Source organism: Saccostrea cucullata, unplaced genomic scaffold (assembly GCF_032062105.1).
Source record: "Saccostrea cucullata isolate Sc308-1 unplaced genomic scaffold, CSIRO_AGI_Scuc_v1 ctg3360, whole genome shotgun sequence".
NCBI lineage: Eukaryota > Metazoa > Mollusca > Bivalvia > Ostreida > Ostreidae > Saccostrea > Saccostrea cuccullata.
This window is the reverse complement of record NW_026926468.1, coordinates 1-25,341: the sequence shown is the minus strand read 5'-3', so window position 1 is coordinate 25,341 and position 25,341 is coordinate 1. Positions and strand designations below refer to the sequence as shown.

At 31.8% G+C, this 25,341-nt stretch overlaps 1 protein-coding gene and 1 pseudogene across 1 annotated transcript in view; one reads left to right on the top strand and one right to left on the bottom strand.

The window, feature by feature from the left end:
- LOC134271766 (toll-like receptor 6) overlaps window positions 1-25,341 on the top strand; it is a 268,180-nt gene extending 242,839 nt beyond the window's left edge. The window contains exon 2 of the transcript XR_009993086.1: window positions 25,226-25,341. The gene's annotated coding sequence lies outside the window, so the exon portion shown is untranslated. The remainder of the gene's footprint in view (window positions 1-25,225) is intronic.
- Window positions 10,973-18,967, bottom strand: LOC134271756 (toll-like receptor 4; annotated as a pseudogene).

Genomic DNA, 25,341 nt, shown 5'->3' with positions numbered 1-25,341 from the left:
GGGGCTATGCAAAATATTTAAAAATAGTTTAAAATCTTGGTCATTTTTAAAGAAAAATTTCAAGATTTGAGGAAAATGACGAAATTCATGACGTCATAATACATGGACAAGAGAAAAAGTTACGTCATTTTTATTTGATATAAAGTCACCAAGAGTCCAAGTAAAATTTAACATATTTTTAACTAAAACTGAGTAGTTCTGATTTTTCAGAAATTCACAGGGCCAAAAATGGACCAATGTGAACTTTGTTCTTTGTTCGTTATTCTTGAGAAGAAGATTGATAAATATTTTTTTCTTTGTCAGTCTTTGATTTTTAATCGAAATTGACCCATTGGTTCTTAGTTCTTGGGAGAATCCTTAAATGATAAAAGTTTATGCACGAAACCCCAGACACCGCACACCAGACGAAAACAGATAGCAATAGGTAAGAAAAATCTAATCAGATCATTTTAGAGCTTAATTTCAATAACAAATACTCATGAAACTTTTTTAAAATACATTTATATGAATCAGAACTGACCGGGGACTGGCGGGGCCCTCTGATTAATGTTTAACTGTTTATTTTACCCCGGCCTGCTTCACAATGTGAATAAATCTGGTCAATTTTCATGTTTTGTACATGTGATCAGCTGTTCTTCAGAAAATTGATTCTGAAATAACAATCACTGAAAAAAGACTACATTTTGATAAATTTTTACCTCTGCATTTAAAAAAAAAAAATAATGGAACGTAAAATAACTATTGATTTATTCAAATTATAGATGATGGAATTCAATGATTGGTTTTATATATATATATATATATATATATATATATATATATATATATATATATATATATATATATATATATATATATATATATATATATATATATATATATATATATATATATATTAATTTCTATATAAGCGCTTCTAATCAATGAACTAGGATTTTTTTTGGAACACCCATCATATGCTGCTGAATTTTAAACTTTTAACTTCTTAAAGATCACATGTTTTTCCCCACTCTCAAACATTTAAAGCCAAGTGTACAATGGTTATCCATTTAAAACATATGAACCAATATATATATTTTAATACTTACAATAACGTTTCAAAGCATTTTACGGTTTGTAAAGAACTGGTATATGTACTTTGCCATTCAGTAACTTAAAAATATCTGGTAGAATCCTAATAAACACTTCCTCTTTGGATTTATGGTCATGCTCTAATAAATTGGTGTGACACTCGGTGACCTCTTCACCGTTGACTAAATAGTTTCCGCCTGATTGACTTTCAAATTTTAATAAACTGCGAGGGCTTTACTTTTTATAGGGGATCGACATTGAACTAGTGTTGATGTCTCTCGTCTGTTTCATAATATTTTCATATGCCAGGGACAGTCTGGTATTTCTCAGCGATAACAACATTGATTTTTTTCTGTGTTTAAACACAAGAACCTTTCCATTTCTTTTCAGTTAAAAGTAGTAACTACACGTACATTTCAAGTAAGAAAAGAACTAATACTACTGCAAAAGAAAATATGTTTATCTTCTAAGTGTGATTGATAAATAAATATTTAAAATTTAATACAAGAACAAACGGTCATTTCTATTATATTCTTTTTTTGTGCTAACAGCTTAGAAAGTAGCAAAAAGGCATCGTACAATTTGTCGAGAACGAGAATGTTTCTAAGCATTTTTGAACACTATCAATATGAAGGAAACATAATTATATTAACGATGTTCGATCCTGATATTTAAAGTCAAACTTTTTTTGTCAAGTATATTTTTAGTGTCTACATACATAGCTAAATTAAAATTCAAAACAAAAACTCGGGGAAAATATGCTTCTTTGGGCGCTACAGTACATTTAATATGACCTTCTGCACTGAAATTTGTGTCTTAATAAAACATTTCGACGTTTTCCCTCCAATATTTTTGTCCAATTAAAGCATGAAACAAAATGAACTCAAAGTCTATTTTTAAAAAAAGACACTTTAGAATTGTGACTAAGATTCGCACAATCAATTATTTGACCTTTCTGCACTAAGATAATGTGATTTTTCTTGAAAATTTAATAAGAAAATTATTTTTAAGTCTTTAACTTTTTTCTGAATTTAAGCCTATAGGTCAAAGATAAAGTAAACATTTAAAAGAGAATATAAATATATATATATATATATATTTATATATATATATAAATTTAAAGTGTCAATTTTACTTTAAAATTGGCTCAATACTTTCTCGGATTTTCAGAATATAATCCCTTTATTTATCACATTTTGTTGAAAGAATTCATAAGAAATACTTTATAGATATTTCAGATCTAGCATAATCCGACTTAACTCAATATGAGTTAAGTCCCATTATGGAGACAAATAGAGATAAATAGTCCAGGAAAGATAACTCTCGCTTAAATGCACTGACTTCATTTAGTCACATCCATTACGCATGTGCATTTGTTCTTCCTTTCCATCTTCCGTCATCCATTGAAGCTCAGCATCGAGTTTAGTCTCAACAATATTCATCTTCATCTTGTGTTCCACTTACCGTCCAATGTCGCAAATATGAACATAATCAGGGCAAATAGATCCAGGACTAAGCGCCCATCCATATTACCCGATGTGAGCATTACCATTGCATATCTAAAGCATCAACATCCCCAACGACGATATTAACCACGTGCACAGCAACCATCGCAGCATCATGCGTACCTCTTGCAGGGATCCCCCACTTGCATCTTCGACTTTACTTGTCCAGTCATTTCGGCAACCAGTGCAATTCAGACTGAGAAGGGAACCATATACAGATCAGCTTCGTATGCCATAATTTTGAACTCATGTTTGTGAACAACATGACCTTGAGCAGTGTATTAATACATTGGTGAAATTGAACCCATCATCTCGTTGTTATTAAAACAAACGTTTACAAATGGTGCCCATGTACCTTGGACATCACCAATAGCCACCATGCAGTGACGTATCTGGTGCGGGAAGTGATCACGTGCCTGTTGGATCCGCCACGACATAGATCGGTGACACATATCATCGGGTTCGGACAGCTGAATATTCCAACCATCATGGCTTCCATGTAAACATGTGTCGGTAAAATTGTTTTAATTTTTATGTGCAGCGAGGAACTTGACTGTGAATGAACCTTAGAAAAGACATTTTCTGAGGCAGAGCATTCAACCATAGGGACATTTATTACTTTGTGAATTTAATTGTTAATATTTTTTATTTGCCATTTAATTGAATTATTTTGTGCATCAATCAGCTGATCTCTTAACAGCTTGTACATTTTTACACTTGTGCTTGTCTTGATATATGCTATTTATTCAATGTTTATTTATTTATTTTGCATTGACATCACCTCGATCATCACCACCATTGTTTGTGCCTTCATTTTTGACACTGGTTGAGAAATATGTTTGAACAGCTGTTGAAGAAAGAGTCACGGATCAGGGAGTATGAGATTTTTCAGATTAACAAGAGGTTAAGCTATGACTGACTGAGAAGGGAACCATATACAGTTCAGGTTCATTTACCATATATTTGGTAAGATTTGTGTTCAGTGAAATTTGTGTATAGTGTGATGTCTATTTGCGTTATAAATAGAATTTCATTTGGATACTATGAATGGAAATGTTTATAGCCAAAAGTAAAGTATTTTATGATGATGATTTTGCATAATATTATGCATGAAATCATATTTTTATGATCCTTAAAAGTTACAAGGAAAATGGAATTATTTCCTTGAGCAGAATATTCAGTGTCCAACGTTTACAAGTGCATGCTCCTTGGGCTTTTAAATGACGTGTTACTTTCGAAAAAAATTTCATATAAACTCCGTTGGATTGTCAGTCAGTAGGTAACCAAAAAATAAATAAATAAATAAATTGGAAAGTGAATAAATAAATAAGTAAATAAATAAATTCCAAGGATCCCTTAGAGTGTTAGAAACTACCTAAACATTTCAACAAACTTGTCAGGAAATAGGAATTCCAATTAATTCAAATTAAAATTGAAGGCCCAACCACTTATTTAACATAAAATAAATAAATGATTGATTGATTGATTGATTGATTGTATACTGTTTAACGTCCCTCTCCAGAATATTTCACTGATATGGAGATGTCGGTGAAGGGCTGCAAATTTGGGCCTATGCTCGGCACTTACGGCCTTTGAGCAGGGAGGGATCTTTATCGTGCCACACCTGCTGTGACACGGGGCCTCGGATTATACGGTCTCATCCGAAGGACGGCCCCATTTAGAATAAATAAACGAATAAATGAATAAATAAATGAATGAATAAGTGAATTAATTCCAAGGATTCCTTAGAGTGTTAGAAACTACCTACACATTTCAACAAACTTGTCAGGAAATAGGAATTCCAATTAATTCAAAGTAAAATTGAAGGCCCAACGTTACCACTTATTTAACAAAAAATAAATAAATGAATAAATGAATGAATAAATAATTAAATTCAAGGATTCCTTAGAGTGTTAGAAACTACTTAAACATTAACAAACTTGTCAGGAAATAGGAATTTCAATTAATTCAGATTAAAGTTGAAGGCCCAACCACTTATTTAACATTCTCGTGTTCTAGTTATAAATTCCACAAGCCAAACCATATTCATTCCAGAACACATTTGTAAAGAGTTAATATTTGTTGGCTGTTTATTGTCAATTTCAATAAGCTCACCTTTCAAATGCAGAATTGTTCAATGCTGTTGCCTTTGTCATTCAATTTTGGCTAAACAGTAAAGTTTTATCAGGAAGTTTGGCATGTTAATAATAATTATAAATAAATAAATAATAATGATATAATAATAAATAAACAGACAAAAAAGGAGTAATAGATTAAATAGATATTTAAAAAATGAATAAATAGATAGACAAATAAATAAATAGACAAATAAAGATAAATAAATATGAATAAGTTAATTAATAGATGAACATGTACATGTCTTCCACATTTTGTCAAAGCAAGAAACATCTACATTAATCAAAACACTTCACAGCTACTTGTCAATTAGACCCAAGATTTGAGGCTCAGTTTTTGGTTTACCTTGGCGTGAAGCCTTCTTGTCATTCCAATTTACTTGATGCTACAGAAATTTATTTAATTTGTTTTCTTTGACACTAAAACATTTAAGGGTAATACTCGTAGAATTGGGGGTGCAACACACTCGAATTTATCAGGCTCGTTTGAAGATTATATAAAGATTAAAGGGAGATGGAAGTCCACGCATTTCAGACTTACATTCGATTATAGTCGGTCAGACACTTGAAAACACCATTTTACTGTTTTTTAACGTATCCTAAGTATGCAGGCACTTCTGTCATGGTATGGCTTATTGGATCATTTTTGATATATTATGCAAAAAACCACACATTCATCAATTTAGATAAATGAATGTGAATTGGACTTAGAACAATACGACATCCATATCAGATGGTTTGGTCAACAAGGAATGGCCTGGAAACAGGTCCAACCATTCAAATATTCGAACTCTGGTGTCATAATACGACAACCCACATATCATAATGATTCATGTGGGTAATAGTATTGGTACCACGTCCCTTTGCCATCTACAAAAGTTTATGAAATTGAGTCTGTCTTGTTTTCAATTATGTTTAATACCAATTATGTTTAATACCAAGGTTAAAATTTATTGGGTCACAAATACTGCCAAGAAGTTATTCCAGGCCCATATTTTCACTCAAGGCTCGAATTAGGATACATAGCTCAATATTGATTCATTACCACAAGGGGTGGGGGGTATAATGACCACCCAGATATTCAACAGTGCTCATCAAAATTGTATCCAGAGGGTGTTCACTTTTCTCATATAGCACATCCTACCATTTTCCTCTATACCATTCAGTGTGACATAATCAAAATAATTTGACAAAATTTGCAGTGCTACCCACCATTTCTATTTAGTTATTACATATACTGATCTTTGCAACTACATGTATTGATCTATTGAACTATTGAACAGTTATTGATCATCACAAATATTATTGATCTTTGCAACTATTGATCTATTGAACAGTTATTGATCATAACACATATCATTGATGTTTGCAACTATTGAATTATAATTGAACAGTTATTGATCATTTCAAATATAGCACATTCTGCTATTTTCCTCTATACCATTCAGTGTGGCATAATCAAAATAATTTAATTGAAAATCATAGAAAATTTCCCTAGTTCTATGGTATACTGCATATATATCAAGCAGTAATTAATTTTGCATAACTATAATTAATAGCAGTTTTGTCATGGCATGGGCAAAATTTGCCGCATGTGGCGGATGTCTTCACATGCCGCGCTTTATTAGCTCACATGTGAAGACACATGGCCGAATTTTGCAAGAAGTTCGCTGCTGATCCTGTTATCTTCCAGGGCCAGTGGCCAATAATTGAGCTTCCGTCATTGTGCCATTGCTATTGATTCTACGTCATATACTATTGATAAAGTCGACGTAGACCATTGTCTTTGTAATACATTGCTACTTGCTTATTGCAATTCATTTATCATTGAATATTATTGTATATCATTGAATATCATTGCATATTATTGCATATCATTGAATATCATTGCATATTATTGAATATCATTGTACCCATTGTGTAAATACATGTATACAATTTGCGTACATCATTGATTGAATATCATTGTTTATCATTGAATATCATTGTACCCATTGTGTATTAATTATTCAATATACACTTTGTGTACATCATTGAATTGATACTTTATGTACATCATTGTAGAGATACCTTGTGTACATCATTGTATTCATTGTATTGATGATTGATTTGACTATTGATTGTATTGATGCTTGATTTTGACTATTGATTGTATTGATGATTGATTTGTCTATTAATCAATAAAGCCATGACAAAAACTGCCAATCATTCTTAATCTATTTTGTCGACATAACACATTTCACTGCAAAAAACAGCTTTGTGTGCAACCAGCATGGAAAAATAGGAATCTAAAATTATCGGTATTCTAGTTCCAAAGGGGAAAAAACTCATTTTTTTCTTCTAAAAAATATTCTGCCAGAAAATATATTTCCTAGCTTAATTCTCCTTGAATGGAATTTAATTGCGGTTTTTATCATTGAATATTATTCAATTTGCATTGTAGAATTCAGATTTAATGTTAGTACTTGAAAATGACGCAGAAGTTTATAAATGAAGGACAGGACCAAAATCCGTTCAAAAACTCAGGATCGAACGTCCTTAAATAGTTTGATTTATTTTGATGTCTGGTATCTACCCGGTATGTCTTTAAACACAAGAAGAAAAAAACGCTCAATTGTGACCTGTTCTAATTATTTTTTTTAATTCTCAATTTGTATAAAAAATAATATAACAAATGTATCCTTTTCAGTCGGTCAATCCAAATAATATCGACTTCACATAAAATCATATCAGCTTGCACTGCTCTTTTGATATGTCTTTCTGAAAGGGTTAAGTGTGTATTATATTATTTTAATACAGTGTTATTAGTTTGTTTGGTTCGAATGATATAGATATGCAGACAGGCACGATGTTTATATAGGTGGTAAAAATGTGGATTGGACCTGTACTTTCTAATTAATATAGTTGAGGGAATTGTGTTAAATGTAAAAATGCACACAATTTTGCTTATAATATAACAAACGTTGCCCTTTCCTTCGATTGATTCATAGGTAAATCTATTTCAGATTAATAAAAAAATAAATAGACCTTGATCATTGATCTCTGAGGAAAGAATTTTCGATGAAGCTGATATATCTATGTCTCAACCTCCATGACCCCCCCCCCCCCAACCCGGCGTTCTACGGGCCTGCGTTCGAGCTTTTTCATGGTACACTGATATTCTGTAATTTCTAATCAAATTCAAAACACAGATGCGCCAATTTCAAACCTGTTGAAAATAAGTTGCTTGTAGAGAATTTTGAAAGCATTCTCTCTTTATTGTTTTTTTGCAAAGCTAGAAAGGGCAATGTTACAACGGTACAAATCGGGATAATTGCATTTTGTTTTATTACATTTTGCATCAAAATCAACGCGAAATGTAAAAGCGCAAATTAAAGTTACACGATTTTTGGCTTTTGCGAGGAGCACTGACTTTAACAGTTGACTGCTTACTTTTACACTAGGATAATGTATGGAAGCTCTATTTCGATAGAAATATTTATCTCAACATTTAATTCAACAAAAATAACGGGTTATTTCAATACACATATACGTTGGCCTTGAAGAAAACGACAACCACCTTACCCTCACCCCCCCCCCCCCACTTTCACATGTTAGTGCCCCTAATACCATACATATGACCATGAGAAAGGTTTTCTTTTCTATTATTAATTCTCTACCTCCGGTCCGTATATGATACAGGTTTAAATGTCCAAGTATAAACCGTCAACTGTAAAATTCAGTGCTTCTCGCATAAGTTCTTTTGGATTATAACAATTTGTTTGTTACTTTTTGCTTCGAGATGAAGCAAAAGGCGAGAACTCAAAATACGAGATCACACTGTTTTAGTTAGATTGGATGTTATTGAGTTCCACCTTTTGACATTGACATTTTTTTTAAAAATCTTGGCCATCAGATTTTACCATTTGTTACTGCTTGGACCTTTATATTTCAGACGTATATTCATTGAGACAGATCCATTCAATGAGCAACATTTTTGAAATCTTGAACTTGGGTTAAAGTTACAAAATGAATAAAAAAAATCACAGATTAAATTCAAGATATTTGTACACTGAACCAAACTTCTAAGTGTTCACCTAACATTTTTTTTTAAGTTTTAAAGAACAAATGCATACAATAAATAATTTCTTTAATTCGTGGTTAATTTTGCATATTTAAGTTCGATGTTGCGTAAATTTCATGTAAGTATCTCGTCAGAATTTTAAGCAAAGTGTCAAGGAAATGATGTACCCTCAAAATGAAAATTCACACAAAAAAATCTCTATGGAGTAAGACCACCACTCGCTCTAATTACTACAAGACAATCTTTACAATCTTTACTGTAGGATACCATGTACCCCTGAATAGGAGATTGGCCCATCTGCTGCCACACCTACTGCATGGATCTTTCCAAACCGTTGAAATTGTGTGGAAGGGGGGGGGGGGGGCTATGACATTCCTTATAAAAATCCCAAATGTGTTCAATTGGATTCAGATCCGGAAAATTGACAGTGTATAATCACACAGATGCCTTTTGATCAATATTCTAGGGTTTTTAGCACGTAAGTGCTCCGCTTTAAGGATGATTCAGACTGTTTGAGCTGTCACGAGCACTGATTTCTTTTCATTTCCTTACGATTGAAATTGTTCTTTTCATGTTTCTAAGATTGTTTCAGCACAATTTAGCACTGTTTTAACCTGATGTGACGCAATTTTTTGGTCTCAGACGAAGGTCAAGGTCACTTCCGGTTTGGTTAACCTTTGTCCAAAACGTTCAAATCGTGATAAATTGACAATCAAAAATGATGCACCGTCTATAGAAAAATGTTTTTAAATGGGTTTTGATATTTGTTGTTAATTTTTAAAGGTAATATCAAGGGCAATTAAAAACTGAAATAAAAATGTGTAAAACGTGGTGCAAGGATGGTCCAGATATCAACATTCCAAGGGCTCTCTCTTCTATCTCAACGGTCATCATGCTAACATTTTATGTTTTTTAGTGAAACCAGGTTGTAAAATTTGATAATGATCACAAAAAGATGCTAATAACACAAAACAGGTGCCACAAAGTAAAGATTTATTGTTTTTAAGCTTCGTCACGGAACGTTGGTTTTCATCAGTGATATTTTATTTTCTTTCTACAATTGTTGAGAAGGCTCATTTGTTGTAATAATTTGAAAATATCATAACATTCTATCGAGTGGTTTTTAAATGAATACGTTTATTAAAGTGAACACTTAGAAGTTTTTTTTAAGTGTATATCAAAACAAAATATTTATGTTAAATATGATTATTTCCATTTCTAGTTTTCTTCTCTGTGATAACTCTTTGAAAGTTAGAGGAGTTGATTTCTTGATAATCCAACTGGAATGTAAATTAGGCAGGTCGATGGGTCACTATTTAAGGAGGCCTAATATGCATGCGAATCTCGTGTGCATCTGTTTCTGTGTTTGACGCTGAGACCAAATATGGATGTAAATCTCGTGCGGCTGCCTTTGTGTTTGACGTCAGTGGACAGGGACTATGTAAACTGACATGGGAGTCCTCGTGTAATTCCAATCTATGTCTACAATTTAATTTCAAAATGAAATGGAAATATAAGGAATCACTGTCTAGTCAGTAAAGTATGCAAGGGACATCAACGATAGTGGGAAACATGGAATAATTTATGAATAATGGGCTTCGTCCGTTATGCAAATTATCCCAAGTTTCCCACTATCGATGATGCCCTGGCATACTATACTAACTAGACAGTGATTCCTTAAATATATCAAAGTTCTGAAAACTGAACTCCATTGTAAAGCAAGAAAATAACTCCAAAATGTAATTACTGGGGGGATGTATCAGTCGCGTAAGTTTTTATCGTTGACTATGTCAACAATGTCAGATTAACGCCCTCTGTATTTCTAACTTGTAAACAACAATGAATTGGAGCAAACAAAAGTAAGGAATAAGTTCTGATCGTCTTTTCAAAGATCATATCAAAGTCACGGTTATCCGACATTTCTAGATCTATGGAATTAACTACATGGTTTTCAAGGCATGCCAAAAAATGTAGAAAAAAGAAGTGAAAAAATGTTACTGTGCTGGGTTACAGAAATTATTTTTACCTCTATTTTTTTCATAAAAGTAGATTTTTCGGTTCTGAAAACTATAATTTTCTAAAACCTAATATCTTCCAAAACTGAACTAAATTCTATTTTTGTCAATTTTCCCGTTCTTTCGACATGGTGTCTGTTTACCCGTATGGATATGGGGACATCACTGTTGTCAAATGGGTATTTACGTATCACTAGGCTTAAGCAAACTACATAACTCCACCATTATTAAATCATCGCATTCACGTTCTGTAGGCCACCTCAAATACTTAATACACCACCATATATTTTTGATATCGTTCGGGAGTCTTTCTAATGGTATATCGTCTTTGATGATGACAACAATGGAACTTTGTCGCTTGTTATGGAAGGCGTGAGTAACCGCCATCTGGACGGCGTATGAGGCCCAACCACTATCCAAAAAGCATTCAGTGATCACGAAAAGCACTTTTCGACTTTCATTGATACATTTAACTATCTCTTCTGCCTCCCATTTTCCTGGAGTTGAATCTTTATCTTTAAGCCACACCTTGATGTTCAAACTTTTAAATTTTTGATGCAAAGTATGAAAAATCCACAGGGCGTCATCTTCAGAATAAGACACAAACACATCATAAATGTAGTTGTTTTCTTTGTTTTGTAAATGTACACCTTTACATCTGTTTTTAAGTAGCAGTATAACATATTCTACATGTATGCGGTATTTTCGCAAAGCAGCTACTATCAGATTACAAACAAAGTAATCAAAATCAACACTACAGAGAAAATAAGCCATTGTTTAGTTTGGCATTCTTTATCGAATTTTCTCCAGATTTGTTTATTATAAAATAAGTGGTTAATAGGTACTCGGTTCCCTGCCCATAACGTTTTATCAATATCAGAAAATGCGTGTTTATGACTTCTAATCCATCTCAAAGACTGAATAGCTGAACAGGTACAAGAGATTGGATTTCCTTTTATGTAAACTGATATTGTACTAAATGATTCAATGATATTTTGGTCATTATTTGAGAACTCATTTGTATCGCAAACTCAATTGTATCGCAAATGCAGATATTTCAAATTCTGCATATATTCGAAGGTGTCAGGAATGTTAGAAAATTTGTTATTGTCTAAGTTTATTTTTATTAAGGAATGATGCTGGTCTTTCAAAAGAGAAAAAGGTAAATAGTTCAATTTGTTTCTTGAAAAATCGATTGAAGACCTCTTCTGTTAGATATGGAAAGGAACAAAACAGATCTTCAGTAACGTCACAAAACACGTGATTTTTTAAAAGCATGTTAAGATGATGAATTTTGGAGCGCCGAATTCCTAAGAAGGATGTATTTGTTAAACTAAAATCATTTACAATATGAAACTGTAATTCAGATAAGTTTGTTAAGTTTACAAATGGTGCTGTAAATGAAAATCCGCTGAAAATGTCGATATGTAGCCTCGAAAGAGACTGAATTGCAGAAAGGGCAACATCCGGGTAACCATCTGACTGGAAATTATTCTGATCAAGTCGAAGGAACTTGAGGCTGTAAATATAGGAGAAAGCTTCAACTTCTATTCCGTTTTTATCAAGCTCACAACTTGAAAGATCTAGACTGCATAAACCAGAAAGTTTATGAAAGGTCTTATTTTCGATGTTTGTAATTTTGTTATGATTCAGGATTATGGATGACACAACTGAAAACCGAATGAGATTTTCAAATGTCTTTTCTGTTAAAGTAGAAAATCTATTAAATGACAAATCCAACGTCACGTAGCGATTTCGTAACTTCTGTGGTATCTTGTCAGGGATTCTGTCTATATTAATTCCACTACAGTTCCATAGAACTCCAAGGTTTCCGCATTCGTCTGTGTATGGCGCTGTTGGACAAGGGTTTGAAGTAACAGTCAGACAAAAAACTGCAAAAGAATGGTTCAAACTATCATAAAGTGTTCTCTTTTTGTCCCCCGCTTGAAAAGTGGGGGATATTAATTTGGGTCTGTCCGTCCGTCTGTCCGTCCGTCCGTCTTTCTGTCTGTCTGTAACGCTTTAGTTTCCACTCGATATCTCGAGAACCCTTTGAGCTTTCGCAATGAAATTTTGCATGGCAACTCCCTATGGGCTAAAAAAGACCCCTAATGATTTCGAGGTCAAAAGGTCAAAGGTCAAGGTCATAAATTTGCAAATTCTGTCTGTTATAACACTTTCGTTTCCACGCGATATCTCGAGAACCCTTTGAGCTTTTGCAATGAAATTTCACATAACAACTCGCTGTGGCCTAAGGAAGACCCCTATTGATTTTGAGGTCAAAAGGTCAAAGTTCAAGGTCGTCAATTTATACATTCTGTCTGTATGAAACACTATCTTTTCCAGGCGATATTTTAAGAAGATTTTGAGCTTGTGCAATGTTATTTTATACCAAAACTCCCTGGGACCTCTCTCACCCCTCTCAAAGTGTCCCGCCCCGCTTGTTTTATAGTATAAAATTTATTGTATTACATGTCCTATTTTTAGCACAGGGGCATGAGGGGAGTTATTACGTACAAAACAGGTTCTCGATGGACTTTATATTCTTATTACATCTAATAGAACTGTTTAATGAAGGATAAATTAGACACCATGCATTGTTTAAAATTTTGACAATATCAAACGTGAATTATACATGTATGTGACTTCATCTTTGCATATAATTTCTACTAACTTAAAGCAGCGCCGTGGTCTAGTGGTATGTCTCTCGTTTCACATGTGAGAGGGCCCGGGATCGCATCCCCATTCAGCCAATTTTTTTTTTTTCGAAATAGTTTTTTTTTTTTTTACTAAATGATAGTATTCAGCATGTGAAATGATGAATACTCATAAAATCATCATTACGAGGGTTGTCCCGTAAAATCGTTGACAAAGCGTTTTTCTTGAAAAGTAATGGGCGCACTATGCTGCAAATTTCAGTAAATATTTATTTATCATATTTAAGTGCATGATAATTTTTTTGATAAAATATAGGCAAAAATAAAGATTTTATTATGGTTGAATGTGCACGAGGTATTGTCCTACGGCGCACGGTCAAAAAACCAAGGTTTTATTTAAGAATACACAAGTTTGAATTCAAAATAAAAGTTTTAAATACATAAGATTTGGATTAAAATTATCCTAAATCAATTCCACAATCAATTTTGTAGTCTTTGTAAAAATTTTACGGCATTTGCTTAATTTTTGAGAGTTTCTCGGGCATTCGAAATGGGAAAGTGGTAAACACAACACACGAAAAATGGCGACGATTTATGACGTTACGGCGCACCGGAGAACAGTTCAGTTTTATTTCGATATTGTAATGACACCTTTAGAGATTTGAAATGACCAAAGAACAAAAAAGATTATACAAATATCACCATATCTTAAGTATTCAAATGAAATAGGAGTTTAACTTCTTTTGTGTTTGTTTCACAATCTTTAGATGGCAGAGACAAGCAGATTAAAGCAGACATAATAAACAGTTGTTATGTGTTTAGATTAACCTTTCTTAAGATAGTACGCAATAGCTAGGGTAAATGTTTCCTCAAAATAGAATATACATCGTCAAGGCATTGAACAATTCCAATGTAGATGATATGCCATACTTTAAGTCCTCTTAAGAGAAAATTTTGAAATCAATTTAAACCAAAAAAAAAAAAAAAATCAACAGAATAGTGGAAGTGGAATCCAAATTAAAATATGTCAAAATGAGGAAACTTGTACCAAATGTTTCTTATATTTTAGCAATTAAAAAGATACAATGCCAATAATTTAAAAAAATCAGTAGATTGTGATTCTCTCTAGAAATGGACACTCAAACTTCACGAAATACAGGACAACAATGTTTGGTTGAAGTTGTTGTGGAATATATACAAGTTACACAAACCTCTACTCTTAGATTATAATAACAGAAAAAAATATTTGTGATTAAATTTAATTGTTACCATACCTTGAATGCAGACGACGAAAAAGAGTCTACTTATTGGAATTTCTCAAATATCTGGTTGTTGTAAAAATAAATCCTTTGCAAAGTGCAAAGGAATGAAATTATGTCGCTGAAATACCATTAGGTCATTAAAATTCATTAGTATACGAAAGCTTTTTTTCCATCTCATTTTTTTTTTCGGAGTGGGGCTAGTTTTTTTTACGAGTCTTTTAATTGCTTAACTTTCTTATTGATTTTTACTTGCCATTAGTAAATAAATTAAATGCCACATATATGTAACAAGGAAAGGGGAAAACAAAACGTTTTAAATTATACATGTATTTACACCTAGAAACAGTTTGCCATTGCATTTTTGTACAATCTTCCTTTTTGTACAATCTTTAACTCTTACATTTGATTTGTTTTTCTGAAAATATAAAGAGCGTGAAACAAGATCTTAGTAAAACATAAATTTTTTAACATAAATGACACAGCGTAATTTACCAATGTTGTTGAAATAGAGTTTCTTGAACTTAAATGACGTCGTCAAACGCACACAGTTATGTTATAAATATGTTTAAATGTGGATTTTCCGCTTCAGAAACAAGAAAAAATGACATCACAATAGATTCTGTTTTCACAATAGTTATACAAAGCAGGTAACAATATTGTCTTTGTTTGAAAGGCCCATTCAAAATTCTTTCTAAGAGAAAATTCTTCAAAATCACGTGTTAATTTTGAATATTTTTATTATTCCAAACAACGAAAATGAATTTGAATTACCATATATTTTTTGGATTCTAAACATCATAAAAACCTTAAAAACCAACCTTTGCATAGCGGGGGTCCAGTAAATATTATGCAACCGAGCCTCTTTCTTTACTCCTCACTTAGATATTAATGGTAATGAAGGAGAAACTTTAAGAGTTTTAGGAAAGCATGTAAATCAGATCTGGATACTTAAAAATAAGTATTAAAAAATTTTAAATCACAAGATTTTACCAACATCAACAGCGTAAAAGATAACGACTTTTCAACTTTATATACAACCATTCCCTAAGATAAATTATTAAACTGATTTTTCAGTTAAATTGGAACTTGTGAATTAACTTACATTGTCATTACGCATTTGCAAAAACATTCTGATTGTACACACAAATACTCTGAACCTGACATTAAAAAGAAATTTGAGTTTTTGGTTGTCAATATGTTTGTGGTTTTTTGAGACCGGGTTTCACAAGTTGCTAAAACAAGAATATCACCAGTCTCGTTTAAAGTAGTCATTTCGTCAGTTCTATGGTCGGTATGATGACTCGTTCTTGCCTTTTGCTTAATCTCAACTCAAAATGTAACAAACATATTGTTCATGTTGTTATAATCTAAATAACAAACGACATAGAAATTAATCAAGCTATTTAATGTAACTATCATGTTTCATTCATATTGTAGTGTTCAAATAATGCTTCGACACATCCTTGTTCTCGACCAATTATTCGATGCCTTTTTGCTACTTTCTAATCTGTTAGCACAATAAAAAGTATATAATAGAAATGACCGTTTGATCCTGCATTAAATTTTAGATATTTTTTTTATCAATCACACTGAGAAGATGAACAGATTTTTTTTGCAGGAGTATTAGTTCTTTTCTTATTTGAAATGTACATGTAATTGCTACTTGAAAAGAAATGGAAAGGTTCTTGTTAATAATACCAATTATTTAAACACAGAAAAAAATAAGTGTTTTTATCAATGAGAAATACCCAACTGTCCCTGTCGTAGGAAATATTATGAAACTAACGAGAGACATCAACACTAGTTCAATGTCAATCCTCTATAAAAAGTAAAACCCTCGCAGTTTATTAAACTCTGACAGACAATCAGGCGGAAACTTTATTCAACATTGAAAACGTCACCGGGTATCACACCAATTTATTAGAGCATGACCCAATGAGGAAGTGTATATTAGGATTCTACCAGATATTTTTACATGTAAGCTACTGAATGGCAAAGTACATCTACCAGTCCTTTACAGACCGTAAAATGCTTGGAAACGTTATTGTAAGTATTCGAATATCTATATAGTTGGTTCATATAAATAATCATTGGACGCGTGGCTTTATATTTTGGAGGGCCATAGGGGAACATGTGATCTTTGAGGAAATAAATGTTAAAAATTCAGTAGCAGTTACAAAATTTGTGCATCAGATGGGTGTTCAAAAAAAAAATCCTAGTTCATTGACTAGATTTATCTATTAAAAAAATGTATAATTACATAATAAGAAAAAAACCCTGATTCTCATTAAAGTCACTTGGCTAGACGTGTAAACAATATCTTGGGGGGGATCTGTACTTCAAGATGGAAATCAAATTTTGTAGACTATTGTACAATGCTTGTGAAAAATATTATTTGTTGACTAATTCGATACCTTTTTTTACGACTTTCCTTTTAAAGTGACAATACGGCGCATCTCTTCAAAAACAGACTTGTTAAAATTTTTTTCTATAGGATTTTGAATTTTTTTCATTCATGTACTCATAAATTTATACACTTTCAGAAAATTACAAATTTCGTAAGTAAATAATTCTGATTATTTCATTAAAATTAATAATTATTTATGGCCCATAAATATATACATCACAACGTGTTCGAGGTTCCACATTCCATGCTATTCACGCATGCGCATAGTTTTCATAAACAAAACAGCATGGTAAGAGAGGGAAGACCGGTAGGCCTGCTACATTGACAAAGTCGACCAAAACAAAAAAACAAAAAACAAAATTAGGGCTTGAAATTAAAAAGCAACTTTCCTGACAAAAATTTAGTTGGGAGATTAATATAATCATTGGATGAAGAAGAAACGGGATCTCCGCGACATTCACGTGGGGCTCGCGAAGGTTCTACCCTACAGGTTTGTTGATACATGCGATTATTTCTCGTATCTCCATGGCTTTCAAATATTGCCAAAAAAATCTGCAGTGTAAATTTTGCCGCGATCAATGATTTGGTGTAAAAATGCACTTATGACATTTGCCATTTGATTTTATAATTCAGTGTAAACTCAACGTAAAAATGCACTTATGACATATAAAAATTATTGCCATTTGAAGCAAATTGTATTGGAACTGCAGAAAGATATTTTGTTTGACATTTTGCCGCGATCGCCGACGTATGATTTGGTGGATTTTTCTTTCCTGCACCCCAATAAACAAAACGTCAACATTTGTACTTAATCATGTTAAATTCGTCTGAATGCAGACTAATATGTTAACAATTATTAATTTACCAGAGAGTTAAGATATTTTGATTCTAGAATTGCTTTTACTTAATGTTGATAAAAAGGACCTACATAATTTTTAACCATACGATTTCTCTAAAACCCATTTATTTCATAGACGTTTTGAATAAAATACATTGTTGTAACCTTATATCCGACGACATGGATATATTGTGATGAAAATGCAGAATATAGACACAAGACACAGAAATTCCAGTACTGTTAGCTAATTTGAGTTACTTCCCTTAACATCTAAATTTTATTCACAATGATCAAGAGTTTCTATCATGTAATTTACGTTATTGGAAACAAATTGACATAAATATATTTGTATGGATTTATAATAACTTTTATTCGTAATTACTAAACAGGGCCTCCTTCACATGACCTATAGAACTGTTCTTATTCGGTTACCAGCCTAGCTTTCGCGACTTTCAAAAAATGTCCCATCTTTGCCCTTCACACATTAACTATCACTATTTATTCGCAAATGTAATTACCCAAAATCTTTGCGTATAATAGAATTCCTTCACACATTAACTATCATAGTAAATGACGACCTGTTGACTGTCTGCCCTTTTAGTTTACACAATGTAAACAAAGCTATCACTGCTTCTCTTTCGTGCATTATTGTTGATTCTATCCGTTTAAAAACACATGTGCTTTTGTGTACCTCTGTAAACGCTTTATTTATTTCCACCGCCTAGAGAATTCCAAACGGGAGATCACTCTCAATGACTGTTTTTATAAATGGAAAAACCTATGTATTAAACCTTTTTTCTCCGGAAACCCTGCCTTGCCAATGACCTTAATTATAACTACTCTACGAAAATACCGTGTGCACTCACATAATTATAATTTTTCTAAAGTGAATTCGACGATTTTGAAAAAAGTTACGCATTACAGTGTCGCTTTTTTGTACAAGAACTCTTTTGTCTGAAGTATAAATAAAACATATTGCAGTAGTTTTAACATTTAATAGCAGAGAAGAAACATTGTCGATACGTTCTGGGGCAATCTAATAAAATCTTAATTTATCTTAAATTGACTGTCACTGAAGAATGTTTATGAAATGAAATATATGTAGATAACAAACAGTATTCAAGGTCAAAAGTTCATTAAACAATATAATTGGGAGCAGAGCAAATACGGGCCTCCAAAACATCAGAGGTGGGATGTGGCAACGCACTTTTTTTTTCAAAGTGCTCTAAAATAGAAACCAAATCAACGCCCCTTTAAAAAACATTTCAAAGTGCATTAAATTTGGGACACACTCAACGCACTTTGAAAAAAATATTTCAAAGTGCGTTAAGAGCGTACATAAACATTTTTTACTTTGAAAAAAATATGCATGAAACAAAAAAGACCTCTAGACTAAGATTTAAGTAACTGAGAGAAGCAATTTGTATTAATCATATCTTTTGAAATCGTTTTAATTTACATGTACTTATTTAACCTCACTGGGATCAAGGAGAAGACGAGTAGGTCTCTCAGCCCAACTTTTTTTCTTATACATTGTACATACATGTATATAGCTGTCTGTAGCAAATTGAAAGTTGACACCCCCTCAAAGGTAAGCCCCTGTTTTCAATGCCCATATATCTTTGCAAAACATTTGTGTGCCTAAGACCCCACTCCCGGTACCGATGCCTATGCTACACCCAAATATATGAATGTATATGCATAACTGGTATGACGTTGAAAACTTTCAATAAATTTTAATTTACATATTAAATGCATGCAAACTGGAAAAATTAAGTACAGTAAAACATTTAAGATAGATAGAATTTTCAGAATATGGAAAAATCAAAATCGCTCACTTTCAGGTCCTGAAGTGACCTCATCGACAATGAGTTATCAAATAGGTTTAATTATTTATCATACCTACGATTTGCAAGAATATTGACCAAGCCACAAAATTTTTTCAAAGTGCGTTTATATGATCGATATTAACTCACTTTGAAAATAATTTTTTTCAAAGTGCGTTGATTTGGTCCCAAGTTTAACGCACTTTGAAAAAAATTTCAAAGTGCGTATTTTTTCAAAGTGCGTTGTAACAGTGGGATCAGGTGCCATGGAGGAGTAATCAAGCATCCTCTGCCCACCGGTTAGATCACCTTGAGCTCCAGCTTCTAGTCATGATAGAAAAATAACGTATAAATCCATCGCTAATTCAATTAGTATATGGACATACACAATTAAATAATGCAGTGCTTGATGAGATCAGAGGTGCTTATCTGTCCAAGGATATCATTCTTCGATTTAAATATATTTTCTAATGAAGCTTTTAGCATCTTAAGCAATTTCATACATTACTATTAAATAAAAAAAAAATTTCTTAACTTTAAAGTTGCTTTTCGGTGTTAAAAGAGAAGTAGTATGATAAGCAGAATTGCTTTAAAGTTCCATAAGACAGAACCTAAACACTCCACTGTGTCCATCATGCTTTGGTAATTAAAGATATAGAGATTAAAATGTAACGGGGAATTTAAAGATGTCGATATAGAATTAGTAAAATTAAGAAAACTTTGGACAAGTATTATTATTTTACCAAATGCAGATTTTTATAATCTACATAGGAATGAAAGAATGAATATCATAGAATGATATCTGAACTTATTTTATTTACAGTTAGTAGCCTGGCTATCTTTTCATACCCTTGTCCAACGGTGCCATACACAGACGAATGTGGAAACCTTGGAATTCTATGGAACTGTAGCGGACTTAACACAGACAGATTGCCTGATAAAATACCACAAAAGTTACAAAAACGCAATGTGACTTTGGATTTGTCGTTTAATAGATTTTCTATGTTATCAGAAAAGACTTTTGAAAATATTGCTGCTTTATCAATTGTGTCATCCATAATTCTGAAATATAACAAAATTATAAAAATCGAAAACAAGACCTTCCATAGACTTTCTGGTTTATGCAGTTTAGATCTTTCAAATTGTGAGCTTGATAAAAACGGAATAGAAGTTGAAGCTTTCTCTTATATACACAACCTGAAGTACCTTCGAATTGATCAGAATAATTTTCAGTCAGATGGTTACCCGGATGTTGCCCTTTCTGCAATTCAGTCATTATCGAGTCTTCATATCGACATTTTCAACGAATTTTCATTTACAGCACCGTTTGAAAAATTAATCAACTTATATGAATTACAGTTTTATATCGTAAATGATTTTAGCATAACAAATACATCATTTTTAGGACTATGGCGCTCCAAAATTCATCGCCTTGATTTGTTTTTTCAAAATCACGTATTTTGTGACGTCAATGAAGATCTGTTTTGTTCCTTTCCATATCTAACAGAAGAGGTTACGGTGAACGCAAGATGAACGATTTATTCGGAATGCCTCCTATCTTTTCCGTGCATTGAAATTATTCTATTATTCTATAATTCTAATTTCAGGTGCTTTAATATAAAATTTAACAATAGATAAATAAAAAAATAATTAAATAAATGAATAATAAAAAGTTTTGTTCCTATGTTTTATTTTATAACACGATTTTAATTGCCGTAAAACATGTGTATTTGTTACCGAACGCGTGTAGTTTGAATATAAAATTAATCTATTTATATAGTAAATATGCTTATTCTTTTAACTAATAAAATAATGTGGACTTCAGAAGATAAAACTACTACTTATTGAATGTATTAATTACATTGTACGCGGTACATACATGAACAAACTAATTATCGCTTGTAAACAAACAATATAGTAAGTCGTACAGTATTATGTTCTCGTCAAATAGTGTGCCCTATTGTGATAAACCATACAGTTTAGATGTTTAACGTTTTTTTTCTCTAATGTTAATTCTTGTTTACTGGTTCTTGTGGTCAAGATACTTTGAAAATTTGAAATACACCAAAAATAAATTTTTTTTTTTTACAAATAAACATTTCTAAAAGCTTACATAAATATTTCGTCGGCGAATGTACATGCACACGACATAATTTTCGGGAATTTGTTTATCAGTATTTAGCTCTGGAGCTTAATTTTTTAAATTTCTGCAAATGAAAAATTGATAAATAATTGGTAAAATCATTTTTAGAGATTCGCAAGCATTGAATCAATGGAAACATGGATATATCTTGTAATTTAAGACATTTCATGCTGCGTTTTTTTTTCAATCGTATTCCACTTTCTGCATATTATGAAATCCAATTCAATCAAATTTTACGGTCCACCTACATGTACACCTTCTGGTAGAACAAACAAATCCGTTTTCTTAAGTCTGAGAATTACCTAAATAATTATTTATAATCTAAAATATTAAAATAAGTCTTACATGTATTTAGTTCCAGAAAAAGTCAATGAATAATATTGATAATTCTTTGAAATCTTAAATCGGTATTACATGTAAGCCATATTTCGTTTTGAAAATACTACTGTTGGCACAAATTTATTCTAAAATAATATTGTTTAATGACTGTTTGATGTTGGGTTTAAGACTGATTTTCTTGAGTTACAATACACATTTGATATTAAGTAAAATGTACTGAAAGTACTAAGAATTTTATTTCGGGGAGAAAAGGCACCGGGAGTGGGGGGGGGGCTTAATTATACTGAATGGCAAACATATAATTTGGTACGGTGATGGAAGGAATTTTCTATCTCTAATAAAAGATTATTTTAAAAAGTTGGTGTTTTCTAAAATTTAAAACCACACTATCAATTTAATTAGCTCTAAAAAATATTTAATTAACTGAATATTTGCAGTACTGTTCTTAATTCTAAGACCTACGTGTAGTTTGAAACACGTGTTACTGTAGGAATAATTTTTTGTCTCTTTTGGCGAGGAAATAATTCGATCTTTACAATTTTCACATTGATATTGGTTCATATTTAAGGTAAACGAACGAATTTACAAGATTTTCATATATTAAAAGTTGTCTGTGCGCTAATATTTACTTGAATATTTATTTGAACAGTACCGTTACGTAATTCTGCGTAAGTTTCACCGGTGTGTTGTTGCTACGGAGTTTGTTTATAAATGCAGCGTCACGGATGCAATGGCGGCTGCTCTCTGCGACCCCTATCGGGATGAAATTTTACTAAGGGAAATAACTGAAAAAAGTTGTACATGTCTTGTAAAAGCATTAATTATTATACATCCATTGGTGTTTTGTCGTCTTTAACATTACAACAAATTCTTGCCGTGCGTAAAGCATTTGTACATTGCCTTTTTTAAAATTTAATATTTTAGCATCGTTCTACATACATGTACAGTAGGTACTTAATGTTTTATTTTCCAGGGAAATTTCATGAATAAAGTAACAGCTGAGTTATGACAATAAAGATATAAATACCATAGATGATTTTTGCAATGAAATAATTATTCTTCAAACACGATATCTAAGTTATTTAATTAAAAAACGTGTAAATCCGTACCATCAAAAAGATAAGTCCTTTCACTTCAGAGTTCCGAATGACAATAAAGACTGAACGATAAGTGAACGGTGAACGCAAGGTGAACGCAAGGTGAACGCAAAGTAAATGGAACGAAGAGTGAACGGTGAACGTTTTGTGAACGGTGAACGCGAGCGCACGGTGAACGGTGAACGCAATACTGTGAACGGAGAGCGAACGTTGAACGCACGCTGAACGAACGGTGAACGAACGGTGAACGAACGGTGAGCGAACGGAAAAATGGGAAAGTAGAACGTTTTTGGGACTATATATATATATATATATATATATATATATATATATATATATATATATATATATATATATATATATATATATATATATATATATGAAAATTTGACAATTTTTATTGTTCGTGTCGTTGGTCATTTTAAGTGCTTTATATATATATATATATATATATATATATATATATATATATATATATATATATATATATATATATATATATATATATATATATATATATATATATATATATATATATATATATATATATATATGCCAAAGTGAATCATTAATAGAAATAAATGGAGGGTATTCAATTTTCTTTTATCATTTGTTTAATACGATGTAAGTTTTAAGAAATTATACCTTGCAATGGAGTTGGAGGTTATATAATAACGCAATTCCGTGCCAAAGGAAGTGATGTAATTTGCATTTTGAATAATGTATTAATAAATGTAATTAGTCAAATGCTGTTTTGATTTATAGATATATTATTTTTGCCAGGAGACAATCTGCTTTGTGGTGCCCTTGATGTCCTCTGGCTTTTTGTCTGTAAAGTAAACTTATATATCTATGGATTGATCGAATAAAAGAGCAACATTTGTTATATTATTTATTTTACCTGAATCGACAACACAAAATTTGAAAATAAGAATAGCAAGCCGCAAGTATTGTCTCTTAAATTTTAACATACAGAGACTAGAGACTAACACCATTGACTTCGTTGGCGCAGTAGTTTGACTACTGGAATGAGAATATTGTTATTGCGAGTTCGAGTCCCATATTTTCCCATTCTTTTTATATTTTTTTTCTTTGTGTATCTTTTGTATGCTTTCCTTATTATGTTTTTATAATATACATAACTTCTCAGAGTTATAATAAACACATTACTCTTTGAAAGTACCTCGGAAAGAAGAGTCTCAATACACTATTTTATTCAAAAATTTGGAAATTTATAGCTAACTGTTTTATATTCATTGATTTTCTTAATCTTTTATGTCAAAATTAGAGTAATAAGAAGTAATATGATTGTCATTTGAAATACTTGCCCCTATGAACATATATTTCACTCACCCAGAAATGATATTACAAAATGAAAAGGTACAAGTTTATCTATAAATAGAAACAAGGAATTTCTAATTAAATCCTTTAGTCGACCTGTTGTCTGTAAGGGAGCTATGGCTCTTTGCCCATTTAATTTTATATGCCGATTTATATATATATATATATATATATAATTAATAAAAAAGATCTAAAATAAAAAAAAATTAACTTTGATTCTCGTATATTTAAAAATCAGAACTAGTGCAAATTATACCTCTTGAAGAAAAAAAAATTGAACTGCACTTCAAGATAGAAATCTAATTCCGGAAGAATATCCTCACAGATCTGCGTTTTAAAAAAATGCTGGTGTTGTGTCAGTTGGTACTATTAATTACAGCTTTTAATTATTACAGGAAGTTCATTAGGCCCTAGTTAAAATTAAAAATCCATTGCAAGATAAGAAGGAAAAAATGAGAGCCATTCGATTGGTTCTGTTTTAAGCAATTTTTTCAAAAATAAATGTAACATTTATTTTTTCTGACAGGTTTTAAAAATCATATTCACTTCAGCTAGAGGAATCATGAAAGATAGAGGACAAAGAACATTCCATTTTCTTCTCTGTGAGTATTTTGATTTGTCATGTAAGATTTTGACTCAATG